This window comes from Ursus americanus, chromosome 30 (genome assembly GCF_024610735.1).
Source record: "Ursus americanus isolate L20-20 chromosome 30, mUrsAme1.1.p, whole genome shotgun sequence".
In the NCBI taxonomy this organism is placed as follows: Eukaryota; Metazoa; Chordata; class Mammalia; order Carnivora; family Ursidae; genus Ursus; species Ursus americanus.
In genome coordinates this window covers 1,509,336-1,534,102 of record NC_142156.1, presented here as the reverse complement: position 1 = coordinate 1,534,102, position 24,767 = coordinate 1,509,336, and the positions used below count along the sequence as shown (strand labels likewise).

At 52.3% G+C, this 24,767-nt stretch overlaps 1 protein-coding gene across 4 annotated transcripts in view; it reads right to left on the bottom strand.

The window, feature by feature from the left end:
• The window catches only part of KIAA1671 (KIAA1671 ortholog), a 185,853-nt gene that overhangs the window by 138,545 nt on the left and 22,541 nt on the right, over positions 1–24,767 (bottom strand). For 2 of the 4 annotated variants that reach the window (XM_087857177.1, XM_045791197.2), the window contains exon 2: positions 7,208–7,312. The gene's annotated coding sequence lies outside the window, so the exon portion shown is untranslated. Of the gene's footprint in view, positions 1–7,207; positions 7,313–24,767 lie in introns of those variants that run through there. The other 2 variants (XM_045791196.2, XM_087857176.1) reach the window with 1 other exon arrangement.

Here is a 24,767-nt window from a genome sequence, read left to right as displayed (position 1 = left end):
AAAAACCAACCCAAGCAGTGCTGGTGAGGATGTGCAAAAACTGGAAACTGTGTGCACCGCTGTGGGAATATAAAATGGTGCAGAGGCTGTGGAAAACACAGCGCAGACCCTCAAAAACCGAACACAGAATTACCATATGGCCCAGCATTCCCACCCCTGAGAGCAGGGCGTGGAACAGAGACTTGCACACCGGTGCTCAGAGCAACATTATCCACAACAGCCGGAAGGTAGAAACAACCCAAAGGTCTACTGTTAGATGAATAAACAAAATGGGGTATCTCCAACACGGTGGAATATTATTTGACCTTAAAAAGGAAAGCTATTCTGACGCGTGCTACAACACAGATGAGCCTTGAGGACACCACGAAAAGTGCAATAAGCCAGTCCCCAAAACACAAACACCACATGACCCCACTTACAGGAGGCACCCAGAGCAGTCAAATTCATAGGGACAGAAAGTAGAATGGTGGGTGCCAGGCGTGGGGGTAGAAGGGAACAGGGAGTTAGTGTTTAATGGGGACGGAGTTTCAGTATGAGTTGGTGAGAAAGTTCTAGAGACAGACGGTAGTGCTGGTTGCACAACAGTGTGAGTGTACTTAATGCCACTGAACTGTACACTTAGAAACAGTTAAGATGGTAAGTTTATGCTGCGTGCATTTTACCACACTTAAAAAAAAAAGGCAAGAAACTAAAAACAAATGTGAAGTAAACCTACTGCTTAAGCTCTAATGACCACAAGACTCAGCTCATGGGGACCTGTGTCCTTTAGGCGAATCTCCATTAAAGGCCCTCATTAAAAGTCCACGCTGGGCTACGCCCCCTCACCTTGGGAATGCAGTGGGAAGCAAAGGCGACCCCACTCCTGATCACAGTGGGTCACAGACAGTCTCGTGGAGGAGGGGGAAAGGAAAGACCATAAAATTTGCAGCGGGCCCTGACGGGGGCAGAAAGTGAAACTACAGAAACCCAAAGGAGTAGTCAGGGATGTCTTCCTGGAAGAGGTGACATCTCCACGACCCTGTAGGAGTCAGCCCAGCAGAGAAAGCCAGCCAAGGAGGCAGCATGTGCACAGGCCCAAAGCTACTGGAGTCATACGGTGTAAGCCTAATCGTTGGCCCTCCTTAGGACAATGGGGAACTAGCTTGGTGGAAAGTCTGGGAGGCACGACTTTCTACAGCTCTTGCGTTTTGTTAACCCGAGTCAGAATCACACTGGAGAAAACAAAACACAGGTCTGGGAGTTAGAACTGAGTGGTTTTCCACACAGTTTGGTTGACCCGGGACAGACCAGACCCCTTACACTTTTAAAAGTGCCCAGCTGTGGCCGTCATCCTACTTTTTCGTGGTTAATTGTGGTAGAAATCACGTAACATAAAATTCATCATTTCAAAGCATACAACACAGTGGCATTTGGTAAGCTCACAACATTGTGCCACCATCCCCTCTGTCTAGTTCCAGAACATTTTCGTCACTCCCAAAGGAGTCCCCGGAACCCGTAAGCACTCATTCCCCACTCCCCCTCCCCCCAGCCTCTGGCAACCACCACTCTTGCTTTCGGCCTCCATGGATTTGCCATTTCGGGGTATTTCACAAAAATGGAAATCACACAGTACACCCGTCACCCCGGATTTGGTCTCCGTTCCTCCACTGACTCGCAATGAGAGCTTGGACAAGTCCCTGCCTCCCTCTGAGCTTCAGTTTCCCCACTGGTGAGAAACAAGAGGTTGAACAAGGGGTCCCCCAATTCTCTGGGATTGTAAAAAATCTGCCACTGACTCGGTTCAACCCCAGACCGTTCAGGGTCGCAATACCCTCTTCTCTCTGCGCTTGGCATGTGGTCCTCCATGGAGCCAGCTTTCTGCAGCCTGAGATGTGGGTTCTAAATCTCCATGATTCCTTATAAACAAGTGGTGCTCAGGGGGTTGTGGAAAGACTAAATAAAATTCTTACTCCCCTACTGAGGAAAGTGGTAAGAGCAAAGTTTCCTACCAAGTGTGCACTATCTCTTTAAGAAGCACCTTAATTAGCATATGCTTGACTTCTGCGTCAGTTTCAAGTTCCAAAGAATTCTGATTCAGCACATCCAGACTCTGGGATCCAGAGGAACAGTTCCAGGGGGCCTTCCCCAAACTTGACCCGGAGCAGCACATATGGGTAGGACACCTTCCCACCCAAAGCATCGCCCAAACTGCTTCGGCCCAACACCCCTTGGCCAGGTGCAAACACTGATCTGGAGAAAGAATGGTACAACTTATCTTTACGCCTCCATTTAAACATCCGCCTTTTCAATCCTCATTAGCCTGTTCCTTCCTACTATTTGTGCTATTTCTGGACTGGCTGAAGCACTCACTGAAGCCATTAATCAAGCTGCTTTTTTGTTTGTTTGTTTTTCTCTAGCTCAGGGATGGGCAAACTGCAGTCTGCAGGCCACATCCGGCCCACCACCTGTTTTTGTAAATAAAGTTTTATTGTAACGCGCCCGTGCCCATGTATTTCTCTATTATGTACAGCTTTTCCCAAGGTATGAACCCAGAGCTGAGGGGTTGCCACCGAGGCCATATGGCCCAGAAAGCCTAAAATATTTACTATGTGGCCCTTACAAGAGTTTGTGGAGCCCTGCTCTAGACGGTGGAGAACTCAGTCCCCCGAGACCAGACTCCCTCAAGGATGTGACATTCCCCTCTTCAAAACTCTTACACTTGCTGGCTGCGACTTGCCCCTCTTCCAGATCTCTACAGGTGCTCCGTAAGATAATTACAGAAAACTTCACAAATACAGGTGAGCAAAAATGTTTTTAATAATCCGAAATCCTACCATCCACCAGCCCCTATTGGCATCCCCATGTATATCACCCTGGGCATTTCCCTTGTAGATGGGAACTTTCTGTCAAAACTAAAACGGAATCAGACCTGCAAGGTACGTACTTGCTTTTTTCTTCTTTTAATTTCAAAACCTATCATAAACATCTTTCACATCCATAACTGTACAGCCCACACAGTCCTTGCCAATGCTTCTGCAGCGTTCCATTCTGGGGGTATCTCATCATTAGATAATTCATCCCCCACTACACCATCTTTAGGCTGTTGCCAACCGTTGACCATTAAAACTGACATGACAATGAACGCCCACATGCACCTATTTTCCCAAGACAAAATTTTGCCTAGAAGTGGGCTGACCGGTTCAAAGGATGCACACGCTTTTTAGTGCTTTTGATATATGCAGAATGGACTTCCACACCTAAGGGAAACACAACCCAGGCTGACTTAATTCAAAGCTTAGGAGGTCAGGGTTCTCAACCTCGCCCCTGGGGCAAACCCAATAAAGCTGTCTAATGAGCAATAAACCAGGGCCCCTGGCTGGCCGTGCCCTCCCTTGCAGCTTTCCTGGCTCTCGTTTCTGGCCAGATTTTCACAGACTTGACTATAAGGTTTGCGAGGGCAATGAGAACGGCTCAGAGAGAGAGGGGAGTCTGGGCCCAGCCCAGAGGCCCGTCCAGCCCGGCGGTGGGAGAGCGAGCAGGAAGGAAGACCCAGCCCTGGGACGGATGTTCACAGCAGAGGAAACTCAATCCCAAAGCTCGATTCAACAACACAACACACAGCACGATGCCGGCTGGACTTGCAAAGATGTGCACACATCACACCCTCTCTTTAGGGAGGCTGAGAAGTGCATATTGCATTTCAGAAAAATTAAAAAAAATTTTTTTCCTCCAAGTACAAATAGATTTCTGGAGGAATTAGCTTATTTTGGCCCAAGAGCTGCCTTATGTGCGAAGCTCAAACCCTAGGAAGGTGTGATCATGTCTCTCCTCAGCTCTAAAATAAATGGCTCTCACCATCCTATTGCCTTGGGCAAGGTATTCAAGGGCCCGCCAAAAATAACTAACTTGGTCTATACTTCAGGCCCTGCCTCCACACCCGGATTCCCAAAAGGGTCCCATGACTTGAGTGTCTTTTTCACTTACTCCTTCTTTGCGGAGGGCTTTTTACGCTCAGCACAACTTCCCTTGGCCCAGCTCCCATCCATTTTTTTAGAGCACTTTAAGGGACACCTCTTCCAAGAAGCCCATGCTGATTTCCCAGGCCAAAGTGACTTGCAACCCTAATGCCTTGTATCAGAGATGAGGCTGAGATTCTTCTTCTTTTCAAGATTTAGAAGCCCCACCCTACCCCACACCCAAGGCATCAACCCCTCCATCCCGAGTTCTCCTTCCCCAAACCTAGTTGATGCCTGGCACAGGGAAGGCAGAATGGGATGGTGCTAGGTTCCCTAGAGGCGGGACGGTTTCCATCCTGTGGGACACGAGATGGTCCGTAGGTGAACACTGAGGATGCTTTCACGCCCAGGTGCACAGCACGAAGCCGCTGTGAATGACATCATGTGAAAGCTGTATCCTTCCGATTCTCCTGGGTGACTTTTCGAGAAGTCCCTGAGACCGTCTCCGCCTGGTGCTACTACGACTCAAACACTTACACTGCCACTGTGTGGTACAGGGCCAATTTAGTAAAACCACTCCAAGCTCAGACCATTAGCTGCAGCAGATTTTTAAGTATTATTTTATTTTCATTGTCTTCCATTTTACTGTTATTTTCTATGTAAGACAAGTGACGCTAGCTGACTATTTACAACAGAGATGTTCATAAAGGTTCTTTTAAAAATTTACTTAACTTTTGGAAAAGCAAAAAGTTGACAAAGTAATGGGAGCAGGGGTTGTGTGGATGTGGCAAAAGGCCATGAGGCTGGAAATCCCCAGTAAAATGGAAAGAATATGGAATCGAAGTCAAAACATGGAGGTGCAAGCTCTCGGGTAGCTTTCCTTCTGAAGGCTAACGAGCCACAGACAGCTCTCCTGGTCTTTACAGCTAGAAGCATGGCCGTGTGATCCAGTTCTGACCAAATAGACGTAAGGGGAAATGGCTAGATTTCTAAGGAAGCTTTTGTTTTGCTGATAAAAACCAGGCAGATGCAGCTTAGGGTTCTCCCTTCCCTTCCTCCTACCTGGGACAGAGATGTGATGCCTAGAGCCAAGGCAACCATCTTGAGACCAGGAGATCACAAGCACTACTTTAAGGATGGTGGCATGGAAAAGACCTTACCATAGCTGAGCCACTGAGCTAACTCTGAACCACGCTCCTCTGGATATTTTTTGTTGTTATGTAAAGAATAATAATGTACCTTGGAAGCAATCCTGAGTTCGGGTTTCCTTACACGTAGGGAAAGGCATTCCTTTTTTTTTTTTTTTTAAAGATTTTATTTATTTATTTGACAGAGATAGAGACAGCCAGCGAGAGAGGGAACACAGCAGGGGAGTGGGAGAGGAAGAAGCAGGCTCTCAGCAGAGGAGCCCGATGTGGGACTCGATCCCGGTACACTGGGATCACGCCCTGAGCCGAAGGCAGACGCTTTAACGACTGCGCTACCCAGGCGCCCGGGAAAGGCATTCCTAATGGACATAGGAGTTTGCTGTGAATTGGCTAAGTGGATAAGCATCTTCTAAGCCTTTGACAAGCCACTTCACCTCTTAAAGCTCAGTGTCTTCATGGGTAAATAAAGTTCTATGACACCCATCTCAAAGCATTCTGATGATTAAAGGAAATGTCCCACCTGTCAGTAGACTTGGCACATAGTAGGTTTCTATCTTAATGCATGATAAATGAATAAGCAAATGGGCAAAGAGAATGTGAAGCCTGCTGGAGGTATTTGTGGGTTGGTGGGATTTTTCTTTTCTTTTCTTTTCTTTTTTCCCGGGGCTGGAGAAATCTGAATTCTTTAAGATGCAAAGGAATAGTTCTCTACTGCAGGAATCTGAGAGACAGTGATTCGGGGAAGTCTCCCCTTACTCACTCTCAGACTGTGCCCGGTTTCAAGCTGGGGAGACGGGAAGGAAGGGCAACTGGCTAAGAAAATGCTGTTCGCAAGGCCGGCCTCACATCCCGCACGAGCCTGTCGTCTACACAGGCCTTCTTAACAACAGAGGAAGTGTCAAAGCAACATAAAGGCCAAAGAGCATCCCCCAAAACAGGGTGCAAGAAATGCCTGTAGGGACTGCCAGGACCAAACGCGGGTCCCCAGGGATGCCAACAGTCTCAAGTCTGTCTCTTGAGCTGTGGCACAGCACCCACCCCATCTCATGCCCACCAGCCACTCTGTCCCTGTCACATGCGTGCCGTCCATGGCAGTGAACCTGCAGGGACAGCTGACATGCTCCCTCCCGGTTTTCCCAGGATAACTGTGCCTCCCACGCCCTTCAGGCAATCAACCGACTCCTCCTGCCCCTGGACCGGCTTCCCAGCACCCCCATAAACCTGTCCGGGCCTGGCACTGCCAGCCTCGGGGCACAACAGGCAGGCCCCACTCCTGGCACAGAACCTGGCCTCTGTGTAGCTGAAGACATATACCTGGCCCAACTACCAAGAAGACACCCCAATGAGCCGTTCCAAGTTCATTCAGTTGCTTGGTCCTCCAGCCTCCTGAGAGCTGGGCCTGGGAAAGCCTGGTATTAATAATTACCATCGTCCAATCGCTAACAGTAATTGAGCGCTGATTTGGTGCCAGATGGCACCGTGAATGCTAATCCACCCTCCAAAGTGGCTTGTGGGATGAGGCCCCATTTGATGGATGAAGACAGCGAGGCCTCAGGAGGATGAGCAATTTGCCCAAGGGGTGGAGTCGGGATTTGAACTCAGGCGGTCTCACTCCCCACCCTGCCCTGTTAATCCCTGCAGTGTCACCAGCTGCCGTGTTCTTAGGTGCCACCCGTGTGCTGGGCACTGCGCCAAGGGCTCTCCATGCATAATTTTCGTCAATCCCTTCAAAGACCTCCTGGGGCCGATACTAGTGTTATCCCCATTTTACAGGTAAGGAAACTGAGGTTTCAAAGGCAAGGGGATGTGCTGAGGTCAACTGCAGAGTAAGGGAACAGACCTGGGACTGTACTCAGGCTGTCTGTCTCCGGAACAGGTAGCCTGTGCCAACGGATCATTCACCCCCACTGCCCGGCGCTGGGCTGGCCCCGCTCACAGCAGGTTTCTAGGCAACACTGGGGGGCAGAATGCACTTGCCTTTGAAGCACAGTCTAATGGGGGAAGCAGACGTGGCCACAGACGTTGAGGCGAGACTGAGATCCATGGGACGAAGAGCTTACAGTAGACAAAATAATGCCCCCCAAGACATCCAGGCCCTACCCCCCAAAGCAATGAATCTGTTACCTTACCAGCAGGAGGGACTTTGCAGGTGTGGCCAAATGAAGGCTCTTGAGATGGGGAAGGTCACCCTGGATTATCTGGATGGTTCCCGTGTCATCACAAGGGTCCCTGTAAGAGGGAGTCAAGAAGGTCAGTGTCAGAGAGAGAATATGTGATGGAAAAAACAGATCAGCGAGTCTGGGTGGCTCCATCGGTGAAGCGTCTGCCTGCAGCTCAGGTCATGATTCCAGGGTCCTAGGATTGAGCCCGGAATCGGGCTCCCTGCTCGGCACGGGAGTCTGCTTCTCCCTCTTCCTCTGGCCCTCCCCCTGCTCATGCTCTCTATCACTCTCGAATAAATAAATAAAATCTTTAAAAAAACGAAAAAACCAGGTCAAGGTGATGCAGGGCCACAAGCCCAGGATGCAGGAGCTTCTGGAAGCTGGAAAAGGCAAAGCAAGAGCTTCCAGAATGCACCTCTGATGACCCATGTTAGACTTCTGACCTCCAGAACTGCAAGGTAATAAACTTGTTGCAGCCACTGAACCGTGGTCATTTGTTACAGAGGTCATAGGAAACTCATACAGGGCTCAACTTGGCTGAGGAGAAAGGGAGGGGAGGGCTTCCTGGAGGAGGCAGCATGCAGCTGAGTGGCTGCCTGAATAACCCCGAAGCTCAGACCTCCACGAAGTTCTTTGGGTTGTTCCTAGGTCTACGCTTGCCATGTGGCTACCAACATTAACGTTTCCTTTTTTTTTTTTCCCCTACAGATTTTATTTATTTATTTGTTAGAGGGAGAGAGAGCACAAGCAGGGGGAGCAGCGGGCAGAGCGAACCTGCTGAGCAGAGGGCCCAACGTGTGTCTCCATCCCAGGACTCTGAGATCATGACCTGAGCCGAAGGCAGATGCTTACCGGACTGAGCCACGCAGGTGCCCCGAACATTTACATTTCAATTAATTAAAATTAAATACAATTTCAGTTTCAGTTGCACTAGGCCTGTCCTAAGTACTTAACAGGCTGGGGAGACCAGGGACCTTAATGGATGGCATGGAAAGTTCTACTGGACAGCGCCGTACAATCCCGACATCCAGTTGGGTCAACTGAGGCTCGGAGAGGGTGAGTCCCACGGGCAAGCTGGCACTCAGTCCCCGGAGCTCACTTCATCCTCAGCCTTGTGTCCATGACTGACTGACTGCCCCCGCCCCAGGCCCGACCTTTTTTTAACTGAACCGCAAATCACCCACCCACCTGTTGTGAGGAGACAAGACCTTTAGCATCGCTGAGAACAGTTTATTCTGACCTCCTTGTTGCTCAGCCTTAAACGCAGGGTGCGCCACAAGGAGGGAGGAGGGGAGGCCTCGGTTCATCAAAGGTTCTTCCTCACGGAGGCTCCAGAGAATGAAGTGACTCATTACAGGCCCAGAGCAGTTGCGGTTTAGACTGAGGACTGCCACACGTTCGGGTGATGGACCACGGGGCCCCTCAATCCCCCAGATCCATCCCCTTTATTCACTGGTATATGGGGCTCTAAGAAAATCTCTATCAACGGGGCTAGAATGACCAGATAAAGACGTTAGGGTAACATGGTTCCATTTCTAAGGTAACGTCTGCCACTTACAAGGAATTCTCTAGGAGTCACTGAGTGACATACATAACAAGTTATAATGAGTACAATCATCTCTTTCACACTTCCAGCTCAAGAGTTTCAGAGAAACTCTTTTTACTTAGTTACAATTTCTACATTTCATGCAATGAGAATAACAATGCAGTAGTTTCTCTTTACTGACTGGGGCTGGATCCCTGGGAAACACTCCACAGACACACACTCATTTCTCCCAGCAGCCTCTGGGGCAGGGAGCATTTCAGCCCCGTTTTACAGATGCACAAACTGAGACTCAAAGACACTGACGAGGAAGCCCACTCTCTTGCTTCCTTTCGAGAAAAACCAGAGCGGATGCAAGAGAAGACGGGCGAGTTCGAGAAACACTGAATAGCTGGAAGTACGAAGTGAAAGAGTCTGACTTGCTCACCGTACGAATATCAGAGGGTCCAAGAGTTTCTCAAGGAGGGTGCGGTACACAGCTTCACCTTCCACTGCTTCCGCACACAGCTCTGGATGCGGGGGGCTGCCTACGGAAGGTGCCTGCAACTCTCTGGCTCAGGCTTGGTTTCTGATCATGGGGACTCACTTGGCCAACAGGCAGCACGTCTGGAAGTGCCAGCAAGTCAATGCCCCCGCCGAAGGACAGCCCATCATCAAAGACTAAAGGAACAGGTGTATTAATACCCCAGCTCCCTCCCTTCTCTGGGGGGAAAACTCTGAGATTCCGTAGTCTTGATCGCATGCCCTATGTGAGGCTCCTTGCCTTCCCCTGTCTCACCTCCACAGGTACCCCCAAAGAACCACACTCGTGCTCACACCCCTGCCTCAGCAGGGAACCCAACCCCAGAAGCACCCAAGGGTGTTTGGCATCCCTGCCTTGCCCAGCGGTCACCAATGGTACCCCCTACCCCAACCAAATTGCCAAGCACTCCATACGTTCTGGGGAAAAAACTCCAAAGTGATTTTCTTCCTGGATCACTGCACCATGGCATGTCACCAAACACAGAGTCCAGAAATGAGAAGAGCCTGCTTGATTTTTTGTGCAGGGAACTGGGAAAGCGGTGATCCCAGGTGTGTCTGTACCAGAGAGGAGAATGATTTTCTTACCCAGAGTGGGACCCAAGCCAGTCAGATTTCCAACTAGAACCCGGGGTTCCTGATTCATGATGTAATTTACATATATATATAAATTTATATATAAAACTCATTATATAAGTATGCATTGCTTACATATATTATATATAATATAGCGGCATATGTTACTATATCCATCATATGTATTTATATGTACTAGATATTTTATATAATACCTACCTATATAATATACAAGTCTATACTTATTTATATGACGCAGACATTGCTTTGGCCCAAGGGTTCTATAAATGAAGCTTCTCCCAGCGACAGGAATCCTGTGTTAGCTGCCCACAGGACGACATAGCAGGCATGATCTGAACACCGTCAGCTGCTTGGACCTGGAATCTGGTTGGCTGGATGGTTTTTAAGGACAGAAGGCTTGAATGACCACTTCACAACACACAAAACACACACACACACACACACACACACACACACAGAGAGAGAGAAAAAGGTCTCCAAATGACCAATAAGTACGTGAGAAGATACACACCTTCACTGGTCATTGAGGAAGCAGAACTATGTTCACCAGGAAATACTATCTCGCATCTACCATCATGGCCAAAATGACAGAAACTGCCATTAGCAAGTGCTTTCAAGGACGCAGAAGGAGAACTGGTTTTAAACTGGCACGAACACTTTGGCAGAGTCCACCAAAGCCGATCTGCACCTGACCCGCGGCTGGATACACACCCAACCGAAATGAGGACACAGACACGGGTGCTCAGAGCTGCTTCTTTCGTAATAGCCAAAACCTGGAAACCACCTAACTGTCCATCCGCAGGAGACCGGACAGATACATTCTGGCATGTTCGTAGGATGGGATGTAATACAGCAATGAAAAAACCCGCCAACTACTGCGACATGCAGACCATGGGTAAATATCACAGACATTAGTGTGAGCCAAACAAGCAGCAGCCGGAAGGTATGTGTCCAAGTTTGCACGGACGTGAAGTTCAGGAAATACGCAAAACCTCACCATGGCGATTGAAGGGAGACTGAAGGGATATAAAGGAGCGCTCTGGGGGCCTAGAAAGGTTCTCTATGTTGACAGGAGTGGTGGTTACAAGTTACAAACGTATGTAAACATGTATCCAGTCTATACTTGACGTTTGGGTACCATACCTCAGTTATGCCCAAGGAAACAAAGCCTAAAACTTCCAGGGGCCTGCAGGGGCTCACCAAATAACGCCACACCCCTCACCACAGCTCTGTTCGATCCTGTAAACGCCCCGGGGCTTCATCTCTTGCCAGCTCCTCCCCGCCTTCTCTCCTGGCTCCACACTTATTCATCCTAGAAACAGTTTGCTTGACAATGGAGGGACTCAGGATCTAGAAAGAAATCCACCCTCCAAAGGGAAAGAGACCTGTGGGGATTTACCAATCACCTTCCCTTCTTCCTGAGTGATGTCAGTACCCGTGTATGCTAACACAGCAACAGCTCCCTGGTGAGATGCCTCTTCCTCCAGGAAGTCTTCCCTGAACCCCCCACCCCCGCCCCAGGTAGGATTCCCACAACTCTGCGTCTTTGTAACATTGACCCCTCTGTTAAGCCTGTTTATTTGTCTGTTTGCCCCCTGGGGGCTGAGGTCCATCTGTTGTGCTCCCTTTTTGATCCCCGAGCCTAGCAAGGTGCCTGGCACTAACGGGTACATGATGAATATATGCTGAAACACATGGATGTTGGAATGAGAAAATGAGTGGTTTGAGGGAGGATAAGAATGGGATGGAGTAAAGAGTGATCCTGTGCACCCACCTCGGTGTACAGAAGGTGAAATCTGGGCCCAGAGAGGGTAAGCGGCTTACATAAAGTCACACAGCCAGTGAGGGACAAATCCAGCATAGAACCTTCAGGAGACATTGTTGCACCCTCCTGTTACCAGAGCCCCTCTTCTGGAGCTTCACCCTCCCCTCACCTACTAGAAAGGTAGTCTGCTAACAGTTCCCAGGTACACCCTTTTCCAGGAGAGCTATCCTCCAACAGGATGGCCCATGACCCCCACCCCTGCCAGTAAACCCCCCACAAACCAGGGCATCCAAGAGCCAATGACAGACTTAGATAGGACACACAAGGCTGCTTACCCTTGCCTCCAGGCAGGATTTGTTCTGTGGCTCCAGAGCTCCCTGGGGAATCAAGCTAAATCCAAACCTGGTTGAGATCACACCCCCTCCTCTGCCCCCTCCTGCTTCGCTCACTCCCCCTTCCGAGAGCTCAGCCCCAGTCAATTTCTTCCTCAATGCGCATCATCTCGGGCTCTGCTTCTTGGGACCCCTACCTGAGCCAGATCCCAAGGCTCTGCCTGGGGTCCAGGACGAGGCATTATGATGAATGACAATGCCAGAGATGACCTCTGGACATGCCGGGAGCCCAGCCGTAAAGAGAGGCGCCATCCATAAGGGTGTGTGTGTGTGTGTGTGTGTATGTACGTGCACACTCACGTGAGAGTGTGGGGGAGGCTCTACCCTCTGCTCCCAAAGCCCTTTATTCTTATATTTAGAAGATGCGCAGGAGGACCCCATCCAAACATCCTTACTTTCCAGCCACCGAGAGCAAAGCTCTAAAATATCCTGGAGTCCGGAGAGTGCCCTCCACCAAGATACCCTGCCCAAACGTCAGCTTCTAGAACAGCCACCTGGGCTGCGGTGGGGGCCGGCTCCCTAGGAGTCATTGGGAGCCCCTCCCCCGAAGGCCACTTCCCGGGCTAGGTTACAGAAAACACTGTACAATCTCCTAAATTTGGATAAACACCACCCGCTCTCAGTTCTCCCAGACCCTACTTTGCCCAGTGTAATCACCAGTTATTAAGAGCTCAGAGGACGCCGTGTTTGGGGCATAGCATGCAGGACTGGCGGCCAGGAGCTCCCGGTCTCCTTGCCCTGTCTGTGGCCTTCTGTACGACCGTTCAGAGCGTGGACTTCCAGAGTCAACCGGCTCGGCGTCCAAACGCATCTCAGACTCTACTAGCTGTGTGACCCTGGGCCAGTCGCTCCACCTCTCTGAGCCTCGGCTTCCTCAGCTATAAAATGCAACCAAGGGATGTACTCCACACACTTTTGTGAGGATTCATTGAGATCACACGTGCAAAGTACCTAGCACAACATCTGTGGTCACACGTGTCGATGACTGTCCTCATCCACAGTATTATAATTACTCACTTAGACTGGGATGACGTGGGAGCCTGCGGAATTAGACCACTGGACTTCTACACAGGTGCAGGAAAGCAGCGGGAAGCAGGAGGAGGGACAGGCTTTGTGAACGTCGTGAACAATACAAGGAAGCAAAGACACCTGGAAAGTGTATACAGCAGGCACTCAGTATACAGGCACTCTTATCATACAGCAGAAGGTGAACCCAAGAAAAGGACCTCTCTGGGTCAAAGATCCTTTTATGTCCAGGGGCGCCTGGGTGGCACAGCGGTTAAGCGTCTGCCTTCGGCTCAGGGCGTAATCCCGGCGTTATGGGATCGAGTCCCACATCAGGCTCCTCCGCTATGAGCCTGCTTCTTCCTCTCCCACTCCCCCTGCTTGTGTTCCCTCTCTCGCTGGCCATCTCTATCTCTGTCGAATAAATAAATAAAATCTTTAAAAAAAAAAAAAGATCCTTTTATGTCCAAAACGGCAACTTTGTGCAAACAGCCCCAGACCCACGGCAGAAGCAAGAACCGGTGGCCTCCCCCATCACAGCCTCTGAGCATACGCTGTGCTTCCCCTGAGCCATAGTCGCCCTCTGGCCATGTGGTGCCTGTCAGCCACCAAGGGAAGAGCCTGTGCCGTCACAGCAGATGCTCTCGGAGCCTCACCCAAATCCGCTCGGTGCAGGTGGACAACTTTCTACCAGTCGCGTGACAACCCAGGGGTGTGCTTGACAGTCTCCCCGAGGTTCCCAGCTGCCCCCAAGGGTAACCCGCTCATTAGCATACCCTAATTGTGTACCATCACCCAAATCAGCCACTTGCCCTTGCACCCGACTCAGGCTCTGCTTCTGGGGCAGCCCGCACTCCTGGAATCTGACTCCTAAGAGATGGGACCTGCTCAGAACACCCGTTCTCCCCTAGGGCATCTGACACGATGGTGAGACATACCCCATTGTGAAATGGGTACACAGCCCCTGACTGCCTACCAAGACCACGTGAGTTCTACTGTTTGCACTGGCTGACTTTTTAAAAGTTGTTCTTTCACAATTTCTTCAAAAAATGTACTGACCCAGACCCAGTGCTTGGGGATGGGGCCACAGTGAAGAACGCAAAAGTCGGGGTCAACTGTTTACACGGGGTTTAGAGTTGGGAAGTAAAAAGGACAGGGAACGGAGAAGCCAACAGCCCAGGACAAAGATGGCAGTATGTGACAAGGGAGGTGATGGGAATAAGGTCTCTGATGCCAATCACAGTTGGGGCCCGTGGACTAGGTGATCAAGGAAGGCTTCCTGGAGCAGGTGACATTTCAGCTGCATGACCTAAAGGATCAGAGGGAGCCAGCCAAGGGAAGACCAAGAGGTCCAGAGTCAGAAAAGAGCTCAGGAACAGAAATTTCTGCTAGCGGGGCTAGGGCAAAGTGGAGGAAAGTGGCACGGCCTGAGTCCGGAGAAGGGGGTGTGGGCACATCTTGTAAGTCTCTGAGCCCACCAGGAGAGTGCATTTGGGGCTCTCACAGAATCACCTTCCTCTCCCTGCCTCCCCTGCATTCTGATCTGCCCTCTCCAGTAGGAAAGGGTGGAGTTACCTCCCGCCTGCCAGGAACCTCCCCAAGTCCCCCAGTCCTGGGGGAGGGCGTCTCGTATGTCACATCCTCCATCCTGGGTGTCCAGGTGAGAACTGCTGGCTTCAAGGCAGGGAAAGGGAGAGGCGGGGAGAGCCACTTCGAGACCGGCCCTGGCAAGGGGGGCACCCTAGTAGGAGGGAGAGCTGCCCAGAGCAGCTCACAGCACACACACTGGAATTCAAACCCTGCCTTTGCGAACTTGGCCCAGCTTCTTGTCTTCCGGAGCCTCGGCATCCTCACCTGTCGCATGGGCTCATAATCCTATCTACTTCCAAAAGCAGCTGAGAGATTTGCTAAGAACATACGTGTAAAAGCGCTCGGACCGTTTACGCAGTCCCACGTTTACTGATCTCCCACTATGCGCCAGGCACGGTACGTGGAGCCCAGACACAGCTGTGAACAAGACAGGGCCAGCCTGGACACAAGTCAGGAACTCCAACGATTAGATTCTCTGAGTGTAGAGTTAGGGGCGCCCCTCACTCTGAGACCCTGTCCCCCGCTAAAAGCCCAGAGCTTACAGCCACGACACCAACCCTGCAGGCTAAGACTCCTGCCTCCCGGCAGAGACCCGACCATGGGCATCCTTAGCAAGTCCAGATCTTTAGGGGACCCCCTCCGTGGCGTCAGGGTCCCAGGCCTGGCCCCTGCCCCCACCCCACTGGCAATATCCCTAAACCCCAAAGACGGCCTCCGGGGAGATTAGCGGCGGGCGTGGTCAGTTATGCCAAGGGCGGTGTCTGCCAGTGCGGGCATGAATCACGTCCTGCCTGCTCTGGAGACAGGGAGGGCCCACCAGACACAGGGCTAGAAATGCTGATGCGACGTGGCCCGGCCAAGCAGGGGACGGGAGGAGATGGAAGCAGGCGAGAGGGGGCAGGGCAGACCAGGGTCCCAACCTCCGCACACTGGTGGAAGGAACAACCCCACCGCCAGGCTGACTGTGCTTGTCCCCAGCTCTGACGTCAGCTCCAGACAGAGGCTACCTCCTGGACTCCTCACCATTACCCAGCGACTACAGGTGACTTTTGAGAAAGCAGGAAACTGAGGCTTACGGAGATTAACAGCCTTGTCCAAGGTCACACATCTTGCCAAATTCCAGAGGCCAAAAGGCTGAATCCCTGGCAGGATAAAGAGAGGGGTCGATCCTGAAAACACAGATTGATGGGTCCCCAAAGCCAGCCTGAGAGGCAGGCGCTGCCTGGGCCAGCTCTGCAGCAAGGCAGCGTGACTGAGCGGCCAAGGGAGGCTTGCGGTCTTGGCTCGTGACTTTGGCTGTGTGTCCTGAGCCTCAGTTTCCCCACCCGGGCAAAAAAAGGGCCCGACACGGTGCCTGGTAGAGCCACTGGGCCCCGGGTCCTTCCCAGAGGTGAGGAGGGAAGACGTGGCCTCCAGGCTATCACAGAAGTCTGAGGCCAGCATACCTGAAGCTGCCCCCAGCAAGGCCAGGTCACCACAGGGCCACCACGACTCCACCCCTCAAGGAAGGGCAAGGCCAGGGTGTGAGCCAGCGCCCTCTGAGCCACGCCTGCTGACACCCGGGGCGGCCCGTTCACCCTGGGGCCGGGCTGGATGCAGCAGTCCTGCAGGCTAAGCCCGATGCGCCCACCCCGGGGCTGCTGCTGGCGTGTGCACCTGCCTGGCCCATGTGAACGGGTGGGCAAGGAACACGTTTCCAGGTGGCTGGGCGGTACCAGATGCATGTGTGTGTCTGGATGGCGAACCAGGCTGTGTGGGGGAGGCCTGGGGACAAGGCCGCTTCGAGAGCAAGCACCGGAAAGGTTCACTGGTCAGCTCGGCCTGGGAAGGCGGGGAGAGGCAGATCTGTGAGTCCTGATGGGTGTGCAGGTGGGGGAAGGAGCAGGTAGTAGTGTGACTGAGGGACAGGGAGCAGGTGGGGGAGGGGCAGTCATGGGGGCCTGCCAGCTAAGTATGCAGCTGTGGGCCTGAGTGTGTGTCTGTGTGCATGTGTGTGGGTGTGGTCATGTGATGGGGCAGGGCTGTAGTTAACAGCATGGACTCTAGAACCATCCTGCCTGGGTTTATATCCTGTGTGGTCCCGGGCAAATTACGATACCTCTCTGAGCCTAGCTGCCTCATGTGTAATACCAGCATGGTAACAGCACCGCTGAGGATGAAATGAGTCTATTCCTGAAAAGCACTAGCCCAGTGCTTGGTACATGCGACATGTTCAATCATGAGCACCTCTTACTATGACTGAGGTGACAATGACATCTGGGGGTCTCCATGGTAACCGCCATGATCATGTGGGTCCATATGTGTGTAGTATGTCAAGGGAGGATCGGATGGGGTGTCATGTGTCTGTGGGGGTCACCTCCATCTTTACCTTATGCTCTGGGAGCCAAAATAAACATGTATTTCCTACCCCTATCATAAAATGTATTCATCCCCAATTCAACCAATTAAGACTCCATTCAAAGAGAAAAAACCCAAGACATGTATCAATACAAACTGAGAGCCAAAGAAGCAGATCAAGAAGGTCCAACAGAGAGCACAACAGCAGGAACAGCCTATGCAAAGGTCCTGAGGCAGGAAGAGGGTCCCCCAGGGGAACTGAAAGTTCACAGCACCCCTGGGTCAGAGAGTACCAGATGCATGAGGTTCTAGAGATGGACCAAGAAATGTGAAATAATCTAAATGTCCCACCACTGGGGATGGGTTAAGAAGACCACAATATTCTAGTCCAGCAATTTTACGCACTCGTCCCAAATGAAGTTTACAGACACCGGTGATGGGAGAAACCAGTTCATGGCTTGATGGTAATTGAAAAATAGAAAGCTGCTAAAGCTGTATAGATCTGGGGTTTTGAGAAAAAATAATAGTAATTATAACCAGCACGATCCATTTATAAGAGACAAATGCACCCTCAAAAACACAAAAAGCCCCCTGCCAAAATGTCAGGGTGCTTGTCCAATGGGGATGGGCTCCTGGATGACATTTTTTCTTTCTGCTGTTTGGCATTTACAATGTTCTATCCCCCCAAATTTTTTAACGTTTAGCAAAGAGTGAGAAAAGTTCCCTGCCATCTCCTGCCCAGATCCCAAAACCCCGACGAGGTTTCTGGAGCTGTGTTTTTCTGAGGACAGCCGTTTTCTTGTTCAAATCTCAAATAAACAAAAGCCGGTTTGGCAGAGGGCCCTGGCGGGTGGTCATGCACCCCGCGCACCCTCCCAGCACCAACACTGCAGCTAAGACAACAGCGAGGGTTTTCACGGAGGGCGCCTGGACAGATGGGGGCTCTGGAACTCTTTCTAAGCCTCAGGAACTCGTCCCAAATAGTTTCTTCTCCACCCAGGGACCCTCCCTTTCCTGTGGCTCAGGGTCAGCCCTCCTCCCACACTCTTGCCTTGGGCCAGTGCGTCCCCCAAGAGCCCTGACCAGCCCTGAATTCCTGGGGCCTGGAAGCCTAGAATCTTCCATCTTAAAGACCACGCAGCCCAAATTCCAAGGACACTGAGCTCGGAGAGGGGATGTGAGTTGCCCAGGGACATCCAGGAAGCTGGACCTCCTCACCAGGATCATTCATCTAACAAATATGCATTAATTAAGCACCTACTATGTGCTGAACACTGTTCTAACGACCGGGGATATAGACACAGGGTTATGTGATAAGATTCAGGGCTTGGGGGAGCAACTCTAGCCTGGGGTGGCATTGGGGGGGGGTAATGAGAAGGACTGTCTGGGGAGGTGACAACTGAGCTGAGACCTAAATGAGCCTGCCATGCAAACAGCCTGGGAAAGAGTGTTCCAGAAAGAAGGCCTAGGAGGCAAGGCCAAGTAAGAAAGGTCATTTTGAAAAGCAGTGGGAGCGGTGTCAGGTATAGCCTTTCCAGAAAGGAGCATGGTCCACTCCTATGTGGGACGGGAAGTAGCTAGAGGGCTTTAGTGACTTCTTCTAGAAGTTCCCTCGGGTCACCCAGTGAAGAATAAACTGTGGAGGGCAAGAGTGGAGGCTGGGAACCAAAGAGGAGCAGCCCGCCTCCTCCTGGGTGGGAGATGGAGCTGGTCTGGACTCAGTAGGTGACGGGGATGAAGAGGAAAGACAGTGTGACTTGAGACCATCCACATACGAGGGAGGAAAAGCATGAATCCCCCCCACCCCAACATGAAGCCAGGGGGAGTCAGAGCCAAAGGGACCCCAGAAAAACATCAATTCAAACCCCCGACAATGCAGAAGCAGTAAGCACGCTGGGCCTACTAATCCGACACCAGCCCAAAGTGCAGGGAGCCAGAGAGATCTGGGTTCAAATCCCAATTCTACACTCACTAGTTGCATGGCCTTATAAGTCATTCCCCTCCCCGAGCCTCAGTTTTCTTGCCTGTGGAATGGGGAGAATGATGCCAAATCCAGCTGGACCCGGAAGGCCCCAGCGCAGTACCCAGTGCACAGTGGCTCCCTCTCCTTTTATTTCTCTCATCTGGGTGATTCCCACCACGATGCTGACCTGACTTAAATCGCCCTGAAGACCAGTTTTGAAGAACTGCCGTGAACAGTGACTTTCTTCCGAAAGGAACACAGGAAGCAGAAATGGGAATCCTTCCCACTGAGGGGGTTCGGAGCAGAGATGCCCTAAAAATCACAAGCGTGCTCCCAATTCTGGGACTGGAGCTGAGGTGGGGGGGTCTCAACTATCCTGGGACCTGCAGACGGAGCCAGGCTCGGCAGGTTGGGGCCAGCTGTGCATACCCCTCTCCTGCCCTGGGCGAGCGGAGCAAAGACTAACACGACTTCGGGTTCAGATCCAGGCTCAGCTTCAGAAAAATCACTCTCCCGCCCCTGTGCCTCAGTTTCCCCACGCGTAAAGCAGAGAGCAGGAGCCCAGCCCTGCAGGAGTCTGGAAGCTCAGCTGTCGGGGAATGCCCGCATAGGCCGGGGGCACAGGACGCGCGTTCTCAGGACCTCAGGGACGGCTGCAGAAAATAGCCACGTGCTAATCCCCGGGAGCAGGCTCCCCGCCGCCGTACACGGTTAGAAAGCGCCTCTGCAGAGGGACTTACGTTAAAGATCTTGAGAGGCGAGCCAGAGCCTGGATTATCTGGGTGGGCCCTAAATGCAATCATGTGTTTCCTTTTAAGAGGGAAGCAGAGGGAGACCTGCCTAAGGGAAAGGCCAAATGACAGCCTCAGCAGAGAGACGCTGCTGGCTCTGAAGACGGAGGAAAGCCTGGGGAGGCGGCAGCTTCTAGAAGCTGGAACGGGCAAGGAAATGGATGCCCCCCCCCCCCCCCCCCCCGCACAGAGCCTCTGGCGGTGGCCGATTTCTGCTCAGGGAAACTGACCGTGAACTCCTGACCTCCAGAAGGACGGAAGAAACTCCTGTTGTTTGAAGCCACGGTTCGTGGCGGTTTGTTACAACAGCCACAGGAAACCAACACAGAGGCCTTCCCAACATGCCAAGCCAGGAGGACTGGATCAATGTTTATAGGCAGATGCCGTGCTGGACTAAATCAGGATTTCTGCAGGAGGTGCCCAGACGCGGGCAGATTTTCAGAACTCCCAGAGACATGTCAGGGTTCATCCCGGGGTGAGAAGCCCGAGTCCGGAAGCTGGAGGGCTCAGAGGCAGAGCCAGCCACCTCATACGCAGGCTCCCCGTGCCCCTTCCCGGAACCGTGGCCACCTGTCACTCACGTGCCTCCCGCCAAGACCCGGAGCACTTGAGGGCAGGGGTCCCGCTTGTCACCTTTCACTCATCATGCCCAGGCAACAGCCACGGCACCTGCCCCGCGCCAAGCCCCTGGATACAGAAGTGAACAAGACACGGGCCCAACACAGAACAAGGAGGAAGGATGGCAGCAAGCCCTAAAGCACTAGGTCTCCAGCGAGGTCTACCTGGCGGCTACAGGAGACCAGAGGTGGGAGGACCAGAAGCTGCTGGAGGAAAGTTACCGCAGGGGAGACATCTGAGCTGGGTCTTGAAGTAGACACAAAATCCCAGGCAGTGGTGCCCCATCGGCCACGCTGTGGCTCCAACAGCTTCCAAAAGCCCTAAAGTCTCTGCCCGAAGGCGTCCCCCTACCCCGGGGGCCGGGGTGCTAGACAGGCCAGAAGTGGCCAGGAGCTAACCCCCCAGAAGCAGCCTCCAGCCAGGGATGGAGAGAAGCTGGTGTATGCATACCCAGCTCCCCTGCACCCTCGGGGTGATAACTCGGTGCCCATTCGACACGGTCCCCAGAGGTCCCCAATGGGGTGGAGGCCCTGTTGCCCACAGAGGTGACCTGTTTATGAACATACCCAGCAGTGGCCTCTTTCCCTGCCCTGTCTGGCTTCCCCAGTCCGTGGGCAGACTTTCCTGGGACCATCTCCCACACAAAGTATGGGATCACTGTATGTGGGTCTGCTCTGGGGAAGCCCACAGCCAAGCAGGTGACATATTCCATGTAGAAGACAAAAAGTGAGGAGAGGCCATGCACGAGAGAAAGATGTCACCGTGATCACCCACACCCCCACTGCCACCACCACTGCCAGCCCTCACGTGTCAGGCGCTGCCTTTAGCAAAACACCTCTTGCGTATGACCTCGTCCTCTCATTAATAACGGAAGGTGCTGTTACCATCTTCTTTTACTTTTAAACAGGGAAAGTGAGCTCAGAGAGGGAAAGTCTTCATAAAAATCTAAAATGGCCTCACCACTCTCCCCTTCGCTCATTAGGCTTCAGCCACACATGCTTTCCTCTTCGTTGTACACGCGACCACCCGCCTTCTCCCGGAAACTTCCTACACCTCAGGACCTTTGCCCCTGCTGTTCCCACAGCCTGCAGCAAAGGGCTGCCTCTTCCCCCACCTTCAATTCTCTGCTTAAAAATCTGAACGACGTTTAGATCGTTGGGAAAAAAAATTGAAAGAATAATACTTCGCGACACATAAAAATTCTAAGGAAATCAAATTTCAGTGTCCATCAAGAAAACGTGAGTGGAGCACTCCCCCAGTTACATATGGTCCCTGGCTGCTTGGGCAATAAACGGCAGTCAGTTGTGATGGGGCTTTTATGGTCCAAAAAGCCACAAATATTTACTACCTGGTCCTTTACAGGAGAAGCTGCTCGACCCCTACCCTAGGGTGTGGAGGGCCTTGTCTGCCATTCCGACGGATGAGTCCCTGGGGGCTGAAAAGGGCTAGGCCCAAGCAGGTGCACAAAGAAGGAGTGGATGATTAACATTAAGGCTCCACCCCCAGGAGGGAGTTGAACATCACCTCGGATTGCAATGGGTGGATGAACGCATGAATGAACAAATGAATGAATGAATGAATGAATGAATATATGCACCTCAGTGGGAAGCCACAGGCATCATCCCTGTGGCCCAAGGTCCCTCCATGGGGTTGCAAACCAGAGTCTGATATCCCCTGGGTGGGCGTCCCTCCAACAGCACCAGCCTGGCCTTGACATTCTGTGGGCCCAGAACTCTAAAGAGAGGACGTGATTCATTCCACAGAGCCTTTCACCAGGAGAGGAAGGAAACCAGCCCTCAGATCCGGAACCAAATTTAACTTCTCTGCTCCACACCCCCCACCCCCAAACACGCAAACACGCAGAGCATCTCTCCACCTTGCTGGGGAAGGGGTCTATCTCAGCAGCCAAGGTGGGGGAGGGCATCGGTAATGACCGGCTCAGCTCTCTCCCGAAGGAGCACCCCACCACTCTCTCAAAACACAGTTGGAGAAAAATCCTCAACGGAAAGAGGGTATTCCAGAGTAATTCCTCCCTCCTCCCTGCTCTCAGCACCGAGACAAAGGGGGAGCTAAAAAAACAACAAGAGACTAAGCAGGAAACAAGGGCCTGCCCTGCACTGGAGATTTTAGGTCCAGCAAATAAGCACCCTTATTAGCATCCTGGGTACCTGGGAGACAGGCCTGAATTACGTTTCATGTCCCACTGGGGGTCAATTGATATGTTCACTCTGTGGAATGTCACATCTGAAATAGGTACATATTTTTATTTCCCAAGAAAAAGAAAGTTCTTTCCCATGCCAATATACATCCCCAGAGTCAGAGAAACATCAGCTCAGAGGTTCTGGAATGGTCACAGTTATCCTGCCATGCCCTTTGGGCCTTGGCCCGCGATTTTATCACGACCCTCCCAATGCTCTCCGGTGAGCACGTCAGTGTTTACTGTTCTTCACCTGCTTTTTCTCCTCCGGAGCTCGGTTCTGAGCGGGGAGGGTCAGAGCAGCTTACAGATACAAGGGAATTAATTCCACACTCACTAAGTTGCTGAGGCTACCTTATCCCCAGCCCGCAGCTAAGTGGGCAGGTAACGCAGCGCAGGCAGGAGTGCGTGTATAAAAGCAATGCTCCCTGTTCCGGGGCATGTCGCCTGCCCCGGAATCCCAGCTGTCTTTCAAGGACCAAGGACCATCGCATGCAAGTGTGGTGAGCATTCAGGAGACAGAAGACACTGGCAAGGACCCTGAGTGCTCTTCGTCCTAGCTGTGTGACCCTGGAAAATCTGCTTGCCCTCTCTGAGTCTCTGTTGTCTCAGGGAGTATTAGTCCTGCCCTAGTCACCTGCCAGGAGGTAAATGTGTTGGGGGTGGGGGGGGTAAACCTTAAGGCACACACACTGTCACTGCCGTGCACCTTCCCAGGCTGAAGTGAGACGAGCTTTTCCCGAAAGAGAATCCGATCCTATCGTGCCCCCTGCCTGGATCTTCTTCGGAGGGGCTCAGAATTAAATCCATCCCTTTCCATGGCTCTGTGCCTGGATGAGTGCCCTCAGCCCTCAACACTCCCCTTGGTACTCTGTTCCGGTCACAATGGCCTCTGCTGTACTCGCAGGGGAAAGCCTTTGCACATGCTGTTCCCTCAGCCTGGAAGGGCGCTCTCTCCTCACCCCCTCACCCCCGCCAAACACACATCCTTTAGGTCTCAGTCTTGATGGCCCTTCCTCAGTGTGGTGGGTTGAACAGTGAGTGTCCCCCCAAAATTCATGTCCTCCTGGAATCTTAGAAGATGACCTTATTTGGTCTGAGCAGATATAATTAATTCTTACTGAGGTCACACCGGATTTGGGCGGGGGGCTAATCCAATGACGGGTATCCTTTGAAGAAAAGAAGAGACAGATATACAGATAGGAGCCAAGATACCCCGAGAATTGCTAGAAGCCACCAGAAGATTGAAGAAAGAAGGGCCCTCCCCTAGAGCCTTGCAGGGAGCACAGCACGGCCAACACCTTGACTTTGGACTTCGAGCCTTCAGAGTGTGAGAGAATAAATGTCTTTGGAGCCATGCAGATTGCGATGACTTGTTACTCAGAGAAGCCGGAGCCAAGCCCTCAGAGAAACCACCTCCACCAGACTTCCTCCAAAGCACCCTGCTCCACTCCCCCCCACCCCTGCAAGGTTCTGCCCCCTCTTCTTCAACCCATGAACTCGCAGAGAGAAGGGATCCTGCCTGCCAGCTTTCCTGCAGCGGACAGCTTGGATCCTGGCCCACAGCAGTCATCCAGTGGTACTTCCCAAACGAATTCATTTGACAGATGCACCACGGGAAGCTCAGAGGTCAAGGGACTCACTCAAGGTCGCACTCCAAGAAGAGGCAGGGACCAGCACCCAGACCACTGGCCTCCACTCCGGGGATCCGAGGAGCCAGGACACTGATGCCCACCGCACGGGGACTAGGGCCCCGCAGGAGAGGTTTCCTCTCCCTCCTGACTCCCAGCGGCCAGGCCCATGCCCTCTGCACCCTGCGCCTGACCGAGGGCCTGACCTCCTTGGCAGGGACCTGTCTCAGCTCAGTGAACCTGTAGATAAATGCTCTGAACCCCTGAGGTTCTGGGGCCACCGTGGGGCAAGGGAGGCCCCGGACTCGGGCTGCCCCGACTCCCACTGGGACCCCCACTCGCTGTCACCCCCCAGGCTCCTGCCTCACACCGTCAGTGCCTGACTCGGCATTTATGAAGCCTGACAGGCACACAGTCCCGGGCTGGATGTGACATGGCACTGACTCGTGGAAGAAAAGTAGGTCCGGCCGGGAGAAAGCCTCTACTGGGTCTCAGCTATACTTAATGCTGGTGGGACACTTGCTCATCGCCCCTTTCAGTGCAAGGCCTCCAGCTCCAAACCCATCGGGATGAC